At 49.7% G+C, this 14,716-nt stretch overlaps 1 protein-coding gene across 1 annotated transcript in view; it reads left to right on the top strand.

The window, feature by feature from the left end:
- Positions 1-14,716, top strand: part of plxna2 (plexin A2) — a 279,981-nt gene that overhangs the window by 97,257 nt on the left and 168,008 nt on the right.

Raw genomic sequence — 14,716 nt, 5'->3', positions numbered from 1 at the left:
ACCCCTTTTGGTGTTGGCATTGTGTTATGCTTTAGCTATTGAAAAATAGCAGATCTACAAGCTCGTAGGGCGCCACCGAGTGGCGCCCTACGAGCTTGTAGGTCTGCTATTTTTGAAAAATCGAAGAAACCACCGACATAGAAACATAGCTTTTTCAGAAAACTGTCAGGATGTATATAGAAGACTTTTTTTTTAATCTGATCTCAGGTCAGAATGGGTTAACCATGGGTGGCACACAGCGGGAGGGGAAGTTGTCACATCGTCCGATTAATGAAGGGGGAGCAATGCATGGAGGGCAGGAGGATATAGAAGGAACGTAAATGAGAAAGTAGAAAAAGAGTGGGCGCAGATGATAGAGAGAGAGAGAGAGAGTGTGTGGGAGAGAGAGAGGAGAAGAAGAATGAAGGGTATCCGCTCGCTGGCTGGCGGAGGAGGAGGAGGAGGAGGAGGAGGAAGGAGAGAGGAAGAGTGATGAGAGAAATAGGGACAGCTAGAAGTGTGTGTGTGTAGCTGTATGGAAAGAAGAGAGAGAGTGCAAGGTCACCCTTCCACACTTCTAATGAAGTGACATAGCATGGCGGGGGGCGCGTCTATGTGTGTGTGTGTGTGTGTGTGTGTGTGTGTGTGTGTGTGATGGGGGGGAGGGAGTGTAGCCATTGATGGAACCGACAGAGAGAGGAGAGGAGAGGAGAGGAGAGGAGAGGAGAGGAGAGGAGAGGAGAGGAGAGGAGAGGAGAGGAGGGCGACAGGGTGGAGGAGAGGGGAGGAGGAGAGCAGCAGGGGAGCGTGCCAGCGCTCACTGGCCCCAGAGAGACAGACGGCTCACTGGGCTGTCAGCGTCGGGTGATAGATGGCCGTCCTCTCCCCCTTATCTCTGCTTTTAACACACTCAACAACCGCCTGGGCCAGGCCTCACAGGTTAGACACCACAGTGGATGGGTGGGTGGGTGGATGGATGGATGGATGGATGGATGGATGGATGGGTGGATGGATGGAAGAAATGAAGGAAGGAAGGCAGGCAAGCTAGTGAAATGGCCGAACTACAAGTTCCAAAAATCCATTGCATTGTGACGGTTTGTGACTTGTGAGCTTTACAGTTAATGTGGTTAAACATCAGCGGGGCGTGGTGGTGGAAGGTGAATTTGTGTTTCCGGGGCATTCAAATAATGTCGTGTTGCTGTGTGCATATCTGTGTTTTTTTTTTTTTTTTACTTTTTGGTTTGGTTTCACTCGTGACTATTTTTCGCCGTTCAAACGAGTTGTTGTGAAAGCTCATGACTCCTAGTCATCTGGAGAAATGACGTTGGTAATAGTTATTCAGCCTGAAGACGTCTCTTTCTCTCTCTCTCGCACGCACGCACGCTCACACTCACACCCATGCACATTTGTACGTGTGTTATGTGTGTATGTGTTAACGCAGACAACAAACACATGCTCACGCGTGATGTGATGATGTCGGGTGCTATACTTGACAGTCACAGGCATGTGACGAGGTGAGAAGCAGCCAGCTGGGCCATTTTGTTATCCTGGTTCCCTGACTATACTATTTGTAAATGAGTAAATCAGGTTTCACAGTGAGATACTAATGCTAAACTAATACTAAACTCATAAACTACGGTTTCATCAAGAGAACCAACACAACAGACCGACGTCATTGGACTGCCCTTTTGTGGACTTTATATAAAATGTATACCATATGTCTGAGCTCTCACACAATCCCTATTTTTTTAGGGATTATTATAACTTTTCTGACAGACCGAAAAATAATCTCATATCCCCTGAAAGTGATGGATTCACGAGTGGGTCTTGGCTTTCTTGTTTTATTCACCGTTACCGATGTGGACGGAGCTGTCCAGGGAAGGTATATACACTGCCACAACATAAAGTATATGAATTGTGTTTCAGAGCGGCGATATACTGAAACAGGAGATACTTTGTGATATTGTTGTGTTTCAGAGCGGCGATATACTGAAACAGGAGATACTTTGTGATATTGTTGTTGTGACTTGTGACCAAAACTGTCGGGGCTTATGGTTTGTATAAGCTTCTCTGTATACCCTACATATAATATTTGACGGCTCACATACACACAGAGACGCAAACAAACACGTATATGTGTTTATGTCACACGTATATGAGATATATGTTGAGCGTTAGACTCATTACATCTCGGAAGGTTCACAACATTTCATAAATGGGGTCTTTGGCACCACTCCCTTGTTTCACGCATGGCAACGTCGCGTCATTTTAACCCATTCTGGGCGGGAACCCCTTTTGGTGTTAGCATTATGCTATGCTTTGGCTATTGAAAAATAGCAGATCTACAAGCTCATAGCTTACGAGCTTGTAGGTCTGCTAATTTTTTGAAAAACCTGTGAAAATGCGGCACAAATCTTTGAATATATTCTTTCAGAAGACTTTTTTTTAATTTCGATGTCGGGTCAAAATGGGTTAAAGCCATTCCCTACAGCTGGCAATTCATTAGGATTAATTAGCATTAATTCAAACTCTTGTCGTCGTCTTGAGAACACTCACGCTGAACACCCTTCCAGACTGGATATTACACGTGGCGATGATGAAGCCATGCTATTTATGTAACTATCACGCCTCCAGGACAAACATCATGAGGTCCCTCTCTGATCTGAGAGCTGCTCTTCTCCTCCTGCAGCTCGCCGTAGGCCCGGGAGAGCTGCACGACGCTGTGAGACGCAGCGGGAGGGCAGAGCACACAGAGCACATATCCTATAGCTAACACAGCACCGCGACACCACCACGCCATGGGGTTTTGGCTCCGGCTTGTGTTTCCTACACGGAATAACACCGTGGCCCTCTGTGTGTGTGTGTGACTGTGTGTGTGTGTGTGTGTGTGTGTGTGTGTGTGGCACAGTGGGAGGGAGGGAGGGAGTGGGGGGGCCACTGGAGGAGAGAGTGTAGCGTTTTGGTGCGGGGCTGAGTTGAGCACACACTCCAGGGCTCTTGGCTGTCTGCTAGCTAGCTCTCCAAGCCTCCCATCACACCCATCTGTGTGTGTTGTGGCAGGAGTGAGGAACATGTGGGATGTGTGGCATACACACACACACACACGCACACACGTGCACGCACACGCACACTAAATACACAAAGTCGCTCAGTTCTTATTTGCATAGGCACAGAAATGCTGTACTGGCACTTGCGTTCACGAGTACACACTCACACAAAAAGTATAATTACACACGGCATGAAAAACGCCAGTCGCGCGTTCTAGCATTTGAATGGCGCGTCCATATGGCTTTTGGAGGCTTTTCATGTAGAGCCTTTCTCTCTTTTCTCTCTGTCTCACGTATACACACGCACACGTGCACACACGTGCATACGCACACACACACACAGTATACCGTCTACAGTTTACACCTACTGCATATGCATAGACCCTCTTCAATTGGACTCTCAAAAACTCTTTGAGCCCATTCAATGCGCTCGCTTGTTCCCTTTTTAGCATGCACGCATCTCTCTGAAAAGACGCTGACTTTGTGTTCTCTCCTCCTACCCTTCATCATCTCTCTCTCTTTCTCTCTCTCTCTCGCACAAAGTGGGAAAAAAGCACACTCCCACAGCAGCCCACGCACGCACACACACACACACACACACACACACACACCATCACTCAATCACCACCACACATGCACCCCTCCCTCCCTCCCCCCATCCCTGTTTCACATTCGATCCGCATCTTAAACGGGCGCTTTTGTTTTGTAGATGTAATGACAGTGGCATCCTCACATTAATGACGCGCTACGATTGGCTCAATGTGAAGCGCTGCACTGGAACTGATGAAAAGACCTGGCTCACTGACTTCTGTTCTCCACCAGCGTTGTGTGTGCGCGTGTGTGTCTGTGTTTGTGTGTGTGCGCGTGCGTGTGCGTGTGCGTGTGTGTCTGTGCGTATACACACTTTGCTATAGGGTGCTGCATCATCGCCGACAGGCCAGAAATGCACAGCAGCAGCAGCAGGTTCTCGTCACAAGATGGATCTTCAGACATCTGTGTCTTCTTTATCCCCCTCTCTATCCGCCATCTCGGCGTCTCCACTTTGACACGGCCGAGTGACGCCAATGAGGCGTGTTTTTTTTGTGCGTTCGTTCGTGCCGCTCTTGTTGGTGCATCGTACAATCGTACGACTTTGTGTGTCGTGTGTCTGTGTGTCTGTGTGCAGTGCTATGTGTTTTTAGACCAATTCACTATGAAGGACCACACCGATTGGAGGTGGCTTGATAGGAGGTGGAGGTATAGCTGCGTTGGAGGTGTGGTCCTGATAGGAGGTGGAGGTATAGCTGCGTTGGAGGTGTGGTCCTGATAGGAGGTGGAGGTATAGCTGCGTTGGAGGTGTGGTCCTGATAGGAGGTGGAGGTATAGCTGCGTTGGAGGTGTGGTCCTGATAGGAGGTGGAGGTATAGCTGCGTTGGAGGTGTGGTCCTGATAGGAGGTGGAGGTATAGCTGCGTTGGAGGTGTGGTCCTGATAGGAGGTGGAGGTATAGCTGCGTTGGAGGTGTGGTCCTGATAGGAGGTGGAGGTATAGCTGCGTTGGAGGTGTGGTCCTGATAGGAGGTGGAGGTATAGCTGCGTTGGAGGTGTGGTCCTGATAGGAGGTGGAGGTATAGCTGCGTTGGAGGTGTGGTCCTGATAGGAGGTGGAGGTATAGCTGCGTTGGAGGTGTGGTCCTGATAGGAGGTGGAGGTATAGCTGCGTTGGAGGTGTGGTCCTGATAGGAGGTGGAGGTATAGCTGCGTTGGAGGTGTGGTCCTGATAGGAGGTGGAGGTATAGCTGCGTTGGAGGTGTGGTCCTGATAGGAGGTGGAGGTATAGCTGCGTTGGAGGTGTGGTCCTGATAGGAGGTGGAGGTATAGCTGCGTTGGAGGTGTGGTCCTGATAGGAGGTGGAGGTATAGCTGCGTTGGAGGTGTGGTCCTGATAGGAGGTGGAGGTATAGCTGCGTTGGAGGTGTGGTCCTGATAGGAGGTGGAGGTATAGCTGCGTTGGAGGTGTGGTCCTGATAGGAGGTGGAGGTATAGCTGCGTTGGAGGTGTGGTCCTGATAGGAGGTGGAGGTATAGCTGCGTTGGAGGTGTGGTCCTGATAGGAGGTGGAGGTATAGCTGCGTTGGAGGTGTGGTCCTGATAGGAGGTGGAGGTATAGCTGCGTTGGAGGTGTGGTCCTGATAGGAGGTGGAGGTATAGCTGCGTTGGAGGTGTGGTCCTGATAGGAGGTGGAGGTATAGCTGCGTTGGAGGTGTGGTCCTGATAGGAGGTGGAGGTATAGCTGCGTTGGAGGTGTGGTGCTGCTCCTGAACTCCATTCATCCTGTGATTTGGGAAGCAGAGCCCGGGAGGGCCACGGCAGCAACGGAGAGGGAAAGGTCAGGACTGTTTTAGGAGATTCTTCTAGACATATGGTTGCCCTCTCTCTCTCCGTCTTACACATGCACGCACTCTCTCTCTCTCTCTCTCTCTCTCTCTCTCTCTCTCTCTCTCTCTCTCTCTCTCTCTCGCGCTCCCCTGGTATGTGTCACGTGAAAGCTCTTGGAATGTCTTACATTCCCGAAACACCTTTCCTCGTTTAATATTGCATCAAAGGCCTGTGTGCGTTTCAAAGGGAATTGTACATGTAGCACTGTAGGTGCTGCTGTAACAAAGCACAGTATAACACTGGGGCGATGCTCTCTACAGCAGTGGTGACCAAACTTTTTCACGTCAAGGACCCCCAAATTGACACTATAATGAGCATGCGGACCCCCATTTGGAAACATAATGCCATGGACCCCCCGTAAGAGAAGACTTTTAACCCATTTATGTATAGGCCTGGCGTCAAAATAAAAAAATAAGTTTGCTCTGAAAGAATATATATTCAAAGATTTGTGCCGCATTTTTACCATTTTTCAAAAATAGCAGACCTATACAGTGGCGCGCTACGAGCTTGTAGATCTGCAATTTTTCAATAGCTATAAAGTAAAACATCATTAATTTAGTTAAAAACACCAAAAGGGGTTCCTGTCCAGAATGGGTTAAGGCTCTAGCAGTGATTCTCGACCCGTTTAATTTCAAGGACCATGCTTTTGTCATGCACGGACCCCCCATTTCTACCTCTGGGACCCCCCCACATTTATATTGTAAAATCTACAAATGGAACCAAAATGGACCCGCACTCTCAGAGTTATACAGACCCATATTAAGGGTTCCATTTTGGTTCCAAACTATCATTTAGCCATGGAACTCACTCAAGGGCCCCTGGGGGTCCCCGGACCCCACGTTGGGAACCACTGATCTAGTCTAAGATGTAGTCTATGCAGTCGGGTTACCCCCGGTGCCTTCTGCCAGTCCACAGCCCTTCCAACCAAGGCTATAAAAAATGGAAGAGGTAGAGAGCATGTTATTTGTACAGATATGCCAGGGTCGTCTAATAGCACAACTAAACCACTGGTGCCCTTTTGCCAGCTCTTGCCAATTCAGTGTGTCGGTTCTGCATGAGCGCTGCATCTCTCTGTCTCAAGGCACACACACAGGCACACACACACACAGGCACACACACACACGGGCGCGCGCACACACACACACACACACACACACACACACACACACACACACACCGTCTCTCAACATCTGAGAAGGAGATGGTCTATGAAGCCTGATTTATATATATACGCTGTTGTTGTGCATCATGTCATGCACAGAATATTGCAAACTGTACAAGGTTCACAATGTTCAGCTCTGATCGGCTATATTTACATCTTTGGTTCCGAGACACCGGCATGTGCAACGATACGGGTTTACGGTTACTACAGGTTATGCAGACGTGTGTGTGTGTGTGTGTGTGTGTGTGTGTGTGTGTGTTTAGAGGAGGTGTGTGAGGGCATCTCTCACCCTGGCTTATCCACCCACGCCGTGCTATAGCGAGCTGCTCACAAGTGTCTTTGTTGTTGGTTTATCAACACAATGCAGCAGCGTGGATAAATAACAATGCGCTTCACACATAATATAGGCTATAATACGCACATGCACACACACACACACACACACACACACACACCCCGTGCTCAATCAAAGGCGGGCGCGGGTCTTTCGGGGTGGATTATCAACGTCTGGATGAATCCTCGTCCTCATTGTGTGTGTGTACGGTCGGGGTATGATGATGAGCGCTGGCTGCTCTCAGCAGTGGAGTGAGCACTCATCAACACACGGCTGTGGATCGGTACGGATGCATTATTATTGCATTGCCGGGCAGCTTTGGTCAGCGGTAGAGCTGTAGAATGTATTATTCATTGGGAACAATCAGGATTTCACATCTGAGGGATTTTTGAAGTGACACCTGTGGAGTGGAGACTCGGTATCATTCAAAAAGTGAGAGAGAGAGAGAGAGAGAGAGAGAGAGTGGGAGGACTGAGTGTGTCAGTTAGGTGAAAAAAAAGGTTCTTGATTTGTGTGGCCAATTAATGTTTTGTTTCCCCCTCGGTGTTAATGTATTCTCAACCAACTCAAGAGCCAGGTGTTGATTTTATAACGTGACTTTAACGTTTTTTTTGCAAATGTTTTACGACGCTATGGCACAAGTGGTTCACGTATAACGGACCCAAACCAGACAGATTTTCTTCTCCTTCCAGTGAAAGGGCATCTCTCTCTAATGCCCAGCATTCTATATGTGAGGATATAACTATAGCATGACCAGCCGAGGGGATACTAAGCCCGGCTCATAAAAGCCGGACTCGTCTTTCACGGACAGACGCCCCCCCCCCCCCCCCCCTATAGCCCATTTAGGCCTGAAGTCGACATAATAAAGAAAAAAATAGTTTTCTAAATCACGACAATTTTCGGAAAGATTTAAAGGCAAACTTTAACGATTTTTCAAAAATAGCAGACCTATACAAGGTCGTAGCGCGCCACTCTGTGGCACGCTGTGAGCTTGTATCTGCTATTTTTCAATAGCTAAATTATAACATATAATGTATAACCACCAAAAAGGGGGTTCCCGCTCCAAATGGGATAGAGCTGTTCAACCATGTGCGGCTGTCATTCTCCAGACACACACTGAACCCCCCCCCTTATCCGCGCCCTATGTGCATAGAACGAGCGACATCACACCTCACAGATCATCACACCACAGACCTTATTTATTTATTTTATTTTTTTCTTCAAGCCTTCGCATGGCAATTTCTTCCAAGTGCTCAGCTGTGAAATTTGAAATCCATGCTTGGATTCATTCTTTCTTTTTTTTTTCTCTCTCTCTCTCTTCCTCCTCTTTTGAATGTACAGCGTATGCTTTTCTGTGACGCCAGAGAGGAGGACCCCCACCCACCCACCCACCCACCTATACTCCCTTCAACCGCCGTCTCCCATGAATCCCTTACAACCTTTGTTTAGGCAGGTTTGAGAGGAGATTGGGAGGAAATTGGTTCAGCGGTTATCAAAGAGAGGAGGGGAGGGAAATGGGATTCATTCACACCTCACGCGCACGCACGCAGGGCTCAGACTGTGGGCTGACAACATGGCCTCATCACATGGCAGGACCTCGGTGCACACATGACACACGGTGCAGGTTCCATGTGCTAATGGGCGCCGGGTATATATGGCTGATAGCCAGGCTCACTGCACTGCATGGGAGGAGAGACATGAGAGACTCCACTAGAGCGGCGCTGTTTCCTGGAGAGAGCCCTCCTTTGTTTTATCCGGCTTCACTGTTTAAACACCTTCAGACAAGGAGCAGATTGGATTGGCTCACAGCCATGCAGCCCCGCTCGGCGCTCACTCAGACACTAATGCAGCGTGCGTGCTTGCGTTGCGTGCGTGCGTGCGTGCGGTGCGTGTGTGCGTGCGGTGCGTGTGTGCGTGCGGTGCGTGCGTGCGTGCGTGTGTGCGTGTGAGGAGGGGCCAAGGAGTCGTTCGGAAATGAGCGGCGCGGTATAGGATGTGATTAATGAGAACTAAGCCACATTAATACTCTTAACAGCCACCTTTTTGTTTATCCCCCCCCTCTCTCTCTCTCTCTCCCTCTCTCTCTCTCTCCCTCTCTCTCCCTCTCTCTCCCTCCCTCTCTCTCTCCCTCTCTCTCTCTCTCTCTCTCTCTCTCTGACCTTTTAAAAATCCCATAGCTCCCTTTTTAGACCGTCTAATTTAGAGCGTACATTAGAGTGTACATGGAAGAGACCTGAGGCCTTGGAATGCTTTTGTGTCACCCTAGTATCCTACAACGGGGACAAAAAAGATCTTTGCACAGCAGTATATACGTATACAGAAAAGAGGGAAGTGTCGGGCTGGCTCAGGCTATAAGAGAATAATAGTCAACAATAGGTGCGGCAAAACAAAGTTAAATTGCACACGGGGACAATAGATCCGCACTTTTTTTTTGGCTAGCTTTTTGTAAAAAGCCCTCCGTCTCCTCCCTCCTCTCCTGTGTTTGTTAGTCGTGCTGTGGTCATGGCTGAGTGGAGGACGAGGGGTTTTTCCGGGTGCCTCAAATTCAATGACCGCTGGCCTATCACTCCTCTCTGACACGGCACTGACCCCCCGGTGTCAGTCCTGTTAGCTTGCAGCTGTTTTAAGGCAGAAAGGAGACAAGACGAGGGGTTTGAACGCTGACCCCTCCTGGTCTCTGCTTGTTTCTGGCTAATCGCAGACTGCCAGAGACACTCCAGCACAAAGGCTTCTCTTAACTCCATTCCCCCGTCGGTTTGACCACAGTCAAGTGGCTGCATTCAAGGGAGGGCCGAGCGAGATGTGTTGAATTTGGTTTGAGAGAAAACCTCTAGCCTTATATAACCACACTCACCCATTTTCACACAACTGATGTTCAAAACACTCCCAATGCAGAATAGTTTATCCCCTGCTTCCCTCTGAACTTATAGAACGTCTTTCTCTGTATACCACAGTATAAACTGTAATATCCTCAGGGTTAATAGATGGATATAGACAGATCAGTTTAAGCAAGATAAAAAACATATACAGTGTAAATATGAATGAAATCACTCCTGTGTGAAGTGAGGGGGCGCTCTTATCATCGTACATCATCATCATAATTTATTTATTATATTATATATATATATAATATAATTTCCATCCTCACCTTCGCCTGTAATGTTTGTGTTTACACAAACGCTCAAAGCCGGCCATTCATTGTCATTCAATGTTTGTGTTAGGACAACGTTTGTGTTTACACACACCCTCAAAGCTGGACATAGGAGGCGCTATAGCGTCCCTCAAAAACACCCGGCCTGGCCATCTGTAATTTATATAAACTCAGAGTGCATAAATGAAACCTTAGTCTTATTTGGTTAAAATTAACACTGGGTTTTTATTACATATATCTTTCCTTGATAAGTTCCCCTCGATCGCTAAGTTTCAAGGGTTATAGCTTTATTCTCCCCTGCAGGAAATTGGTTTGCAGCCAGATCATATAATAAATACACACAACAACGACAACATCCAATACAAGACTAAGATCTAAGAACAGGGCACTAGACAGAGAATTCATGACATTCAAATAGTAGCAAAGTCAGCAAAAGTGCATTAGTGGCGCCCGAACGATTCCACCTGGCGGTTTGGGTGTTGCGAGCCAGCCATGTGGCGCTGAGTTGCAAAACATGCAAGCCAGCTTGAGTTTATAGCTTCTTTGGTTTGGGTTCAGGGTCAGTGGAGGGGTTTCCGCTACACGGCACACGGTGACAATGCAGACGGCACACACAGTGACAATGCAGACGGCACACAGTGACAATGCAGACGGCACACGGTGACAATGCAGACGGCACACGGTGACAATGCAGACGGCACACGGTGACAATGCAGACGGCACACGGTGACAATGCAGACGGCACACGGTGACAATGCAGACGGCACACACAGTGACAATGCAGACGGCACACGGTGACAATGCAGACGGCACACAGTGACAATGCAGACGGCACACGGTGACAATGCAGACGGCACACAGTGACAATGCAGACGGCACACGGTGACAATGCAGACGGCACACGGTGACAATGCAGACGGCCACACGGTGACAATGCAGCTTGTAGGTCTGCTATTTTTGAAAAAAATCGAAGAACGACTGACATGGAAACGTAGCTTTTTCAGAAAACTGACATTTTCAAACAGACATTTTTTATAATCTGATCTCAGGTCAGAATGTGTTATCTGGGATGTTGGCTCATGGTGCTCTGAGGCTGCATGGTGGAGCCACTGGACGACTCGGTCTTGAGTTCCTCGGGGCGGACGGACGGACGGACGGACGGACGGACGGTCGTCTTGAAAGCGTCACTTGTTATTGGCACGTTCACAAATCAGGATAAATGCCCCTGTCGATACGCAACGTCTTCTGTTATTGATGATGCCATTTAGCTTCCCGTTCGGGAGAGAGAGAGAGGCCTCTCTCTCTCATCCCATTCCACGCACCTCACTCACCCGCACAGTCCAGACCTGTGTGTGTGTGTGTGTGTGTGTGTGTGTGTGTGTGTGTGTGTGTGTGTGTGTGTGTGTGACTGTGTGTGTGTGTGTGTGTGTGTGTGTGTGTTTCCTGCCCAGGGTCAGAGGTGAAGTGATGCTTGTGTGTGTGTGTTTCTAAGCATACATGCTCCATGTCTATATCTTCGTGTGTGTGTGTGTGTGTGTGTGTGTGTGTGTGATACATGTTTATCTGCTCCCCCTCAGTGCGCCGGCTGAGGTCAAGGGTTGAGAGGGAGTCCAAAGGTTGATGCATGGTGTTTTATCAAACAGCAGGGGGCCATTTGCATGGGGGGGGCTGCTATAGCGATGAGCGATGCCCAGTGTCCTCTGGCGGTCAGCCGTGTCCTCGGCTGTATGTTTGACATGCCTGAATGCTGAGTTTTCTGTTTTCTCTCCTCTCCACCACCACGCTTCTCGTCCGCCCGCTCCCCCACAAAAGGCTGCCTCATTTGCATGATTCCCTGAGTAGGCATTGTTAATTGACTTAAGCCCGGATTATAGTGTTAATCAGGTTTAGTTGTAGCCCTGGAACCATTGGCCAATCCTATAACCTCATTATTTGATAGCGGCGCGCACACACGTGCTTGTCAGCTCCCATCAAGTGGTTAATTAACCCATTCTGGGCGGGGACCCCTTTTCGTGTTCGCATCATGTCGTGCTTTAGCTATTGAAAAATAGCAGACCTACAAGCTCGTAGTGCGCCACCGAGTGGCGCGCTACGAGCTTGTAGGTCTGCTATTTTTGGAAAAATCGAAGAACGACTGACCTAGGAACATGGCTTTTTCAGAAAACTGTCAGGATGTAGAAGACTTTTTTAGAATCTGATCTCAGGTCAAAATTAGTTAATTAATAGAAGCCTCCTCTCACAGGTCCCATGCAGCCTAGACCCCCTGTCCCCTTCCACCCTCTCCCATGGTCCCATCCTATAGACCCCCTGTCCCCTTCCACCCTCTCCCATGGTCCCATCCTATAGACCCCCTGTCCCCTTCCACCCTCTCCCATGGTCCCATCCTATAGACCCCCTGTCCCCTTCCACCCTCTCCCATGGTCCCATCCTATAGACCCCCTGTCCCCTTCCACCCTCTCCCAGGTCCCATGCAGCCTAGACCCCCTGTCCCCTTCCACCCTCTCCCAGGTCCCATGCAGCCTAGTCTAGACCCCCCTGTCCCCTTCCACCCTCTCCCATGGACCCATGCAGCCTCTAGACCCCCTGTCCCCTTCCACCCTCTCCCATGGACCCATGCAGCCTCTAGACCCCCTGTCCCCTTCCACCCTCTCCCATGGACCCATGCAGCCTCTAGACCCCCTGTCCCCTTCCACCCTCTCCCATGGTCCCATGCAGCCTCTAGAAAGACCCCCCTGTCCCCTTCAACCCTCTCCCAGGTCCCATGCAGCCTCTAGACCCCCTGTCCCCTTCCACCCTCTCCCATGGACCCATGCAGCCTCTAGACCCCCTGTCCCCTTCCACCCTCTCCCATGGTCCCATGCAGCCTCTAGAAAGACCCCCCTGTCCCCTTCAACCCTCTCCCAGGTCCCATGCAGCCTCTAGACCCCCTGTCCCCTTCCACCCTCTCCTTCATGTAATAGAAACTGCACTGTTAACCCATTCTGACCTGAGATCAGATTAAAAAAAATGTCTTTTAACATCCTGACAGTTTTCTGTCGGGATCGATTTTTGATTTTTCAAAAATAGCAGACCTACAAGCTCGTAGTGCGCCACCGAGTGGCGCGCTACGAGCTTGTAGGTCTGCTATTTTTGGAAAAATCGAAGAACGACTGACCTAGGAACATGGCTTTTTCAGAAAACTGTCAGGATGTAGAAGACTTTTTTAGAATCTGATCTCAGGTCAAAATTAGTTAATTAATAGAAGCCTCCTCTCACAGGTCCCATGCAGCCTAGACCCCCTGTCCCCTTCCACCCTCTCCCATGGTCCCATCCTATAGACCCCCTGTCCCCTTCCACCCTCTCCCATGGTCCCATCCTATAGACCCCCTGTCCCCTTCCACCCTCTCCCATGGTCCCATCCTATAGACCCCCTGTCCCCTTCCACCCTCTCCCATGGTCCCATCCTATAGACCCCCTGTCCCCTTCCACCCTCTCCCAGGTCCCATGCAGCCTAGACCCCCTGTCCCCTTCCACCCTCTCCCAGGTCCCATGCAGCCTAGTCTAGACCCCCCTGTCCCCTTCCACCCTCTCCCATGGACCCATGCAGCCTCTAGACCCCCTGTCCCCTTCCACCCTCTCCCATGGACCCATGCAGCCTCTAGACCCCCTGTCCCCTTCCACCCTCTCCCATGGACCCATGCAGCCTCTAGACCCCCTGTCCCCTTCCACCCTCTCCCATGGTCCCATGCAGCCTCTAGAAAGACCCCCCTGTCCCCTTCAACCCTCTCCCAGGTCCCATGCAGCCTCTAGACCCCCTGTCCCCTTCCACCCTCTCCCATGGACCCATGCAGCCTCTAGACCCCCTGTCCCCTTCCACCCTCTCCCATGGTCCCATGCAGCCTCTAGAAAGACCCCCCTGTCCCCTTCAACCCTCTCCCAGGTCCCATGCAGCCTCTAGACCCCCTGTCCCCTTCCACCCTCTCCTTCATGTAATAGAAACTGCACTGTTAACCCATTCTGACCTGAGATCAGATTAAAAAAAATGTCTTTTAACATCCTGACAGTTTTCTGTCGGGATCGATTTTTGATTTTTCAAAAATAGCAGACCTACAAGCTCGTAGCGCGCCACTGTGGCGCGCTACGAGCTTGTAGATCTGCTATTTTTAAACAGCTAAAGCATAGCATAATGCTAACACCAAAAGGGTGTTCCCCCCCCCCCCCCCCCCAAATGTCTGTCTGCACATCTAGCTTCAGGGTGCACGGTGCAGTAGCGTTAACTGTATATGCATTCCTCTTTGCCTCCATGACTCTACAGGGTATACTGCAATACTGTAGGAAATACACAAGATGTGTGTACTGTATGTGAGTGGGTGGGGTGTGTGTGTACAGTATGTTCGGTCTGATTAGAAGTACAGTAAGCATGCGTTTGGTGGATGTGGACGCTCGACGGAAAACCCTCCCGTGTTTAAAGAAAACGTGAGAAATGAACCTGCCCTTGAACTCGTGTTCTAGACTATACTGTGTTCACGTCACCCCAATTAAACAGGAACATAAATGTTACCCCATGTCTGATGAGATTCACAGTCTCTCCTCCACCACCATGCACCTGGAGGGTCTGTGTTCTCTGCGCTGTCTGCATAAGAATATAATA

This window comes from Protomyctophum bolini (assembly GCF_963924005.1).
Source record: "Protomyctophum bolini genome assembly, chromosome: 5".
NCBI lineage: Eukaryota > Metazoa > Chordata > Actinopteri > Myctophiformes > Myctophidae > Protomyctophum > Protomyctophum bolini.
This window is presented reverse-complemented; position numbering and strand designations above follow the sequence as displayed.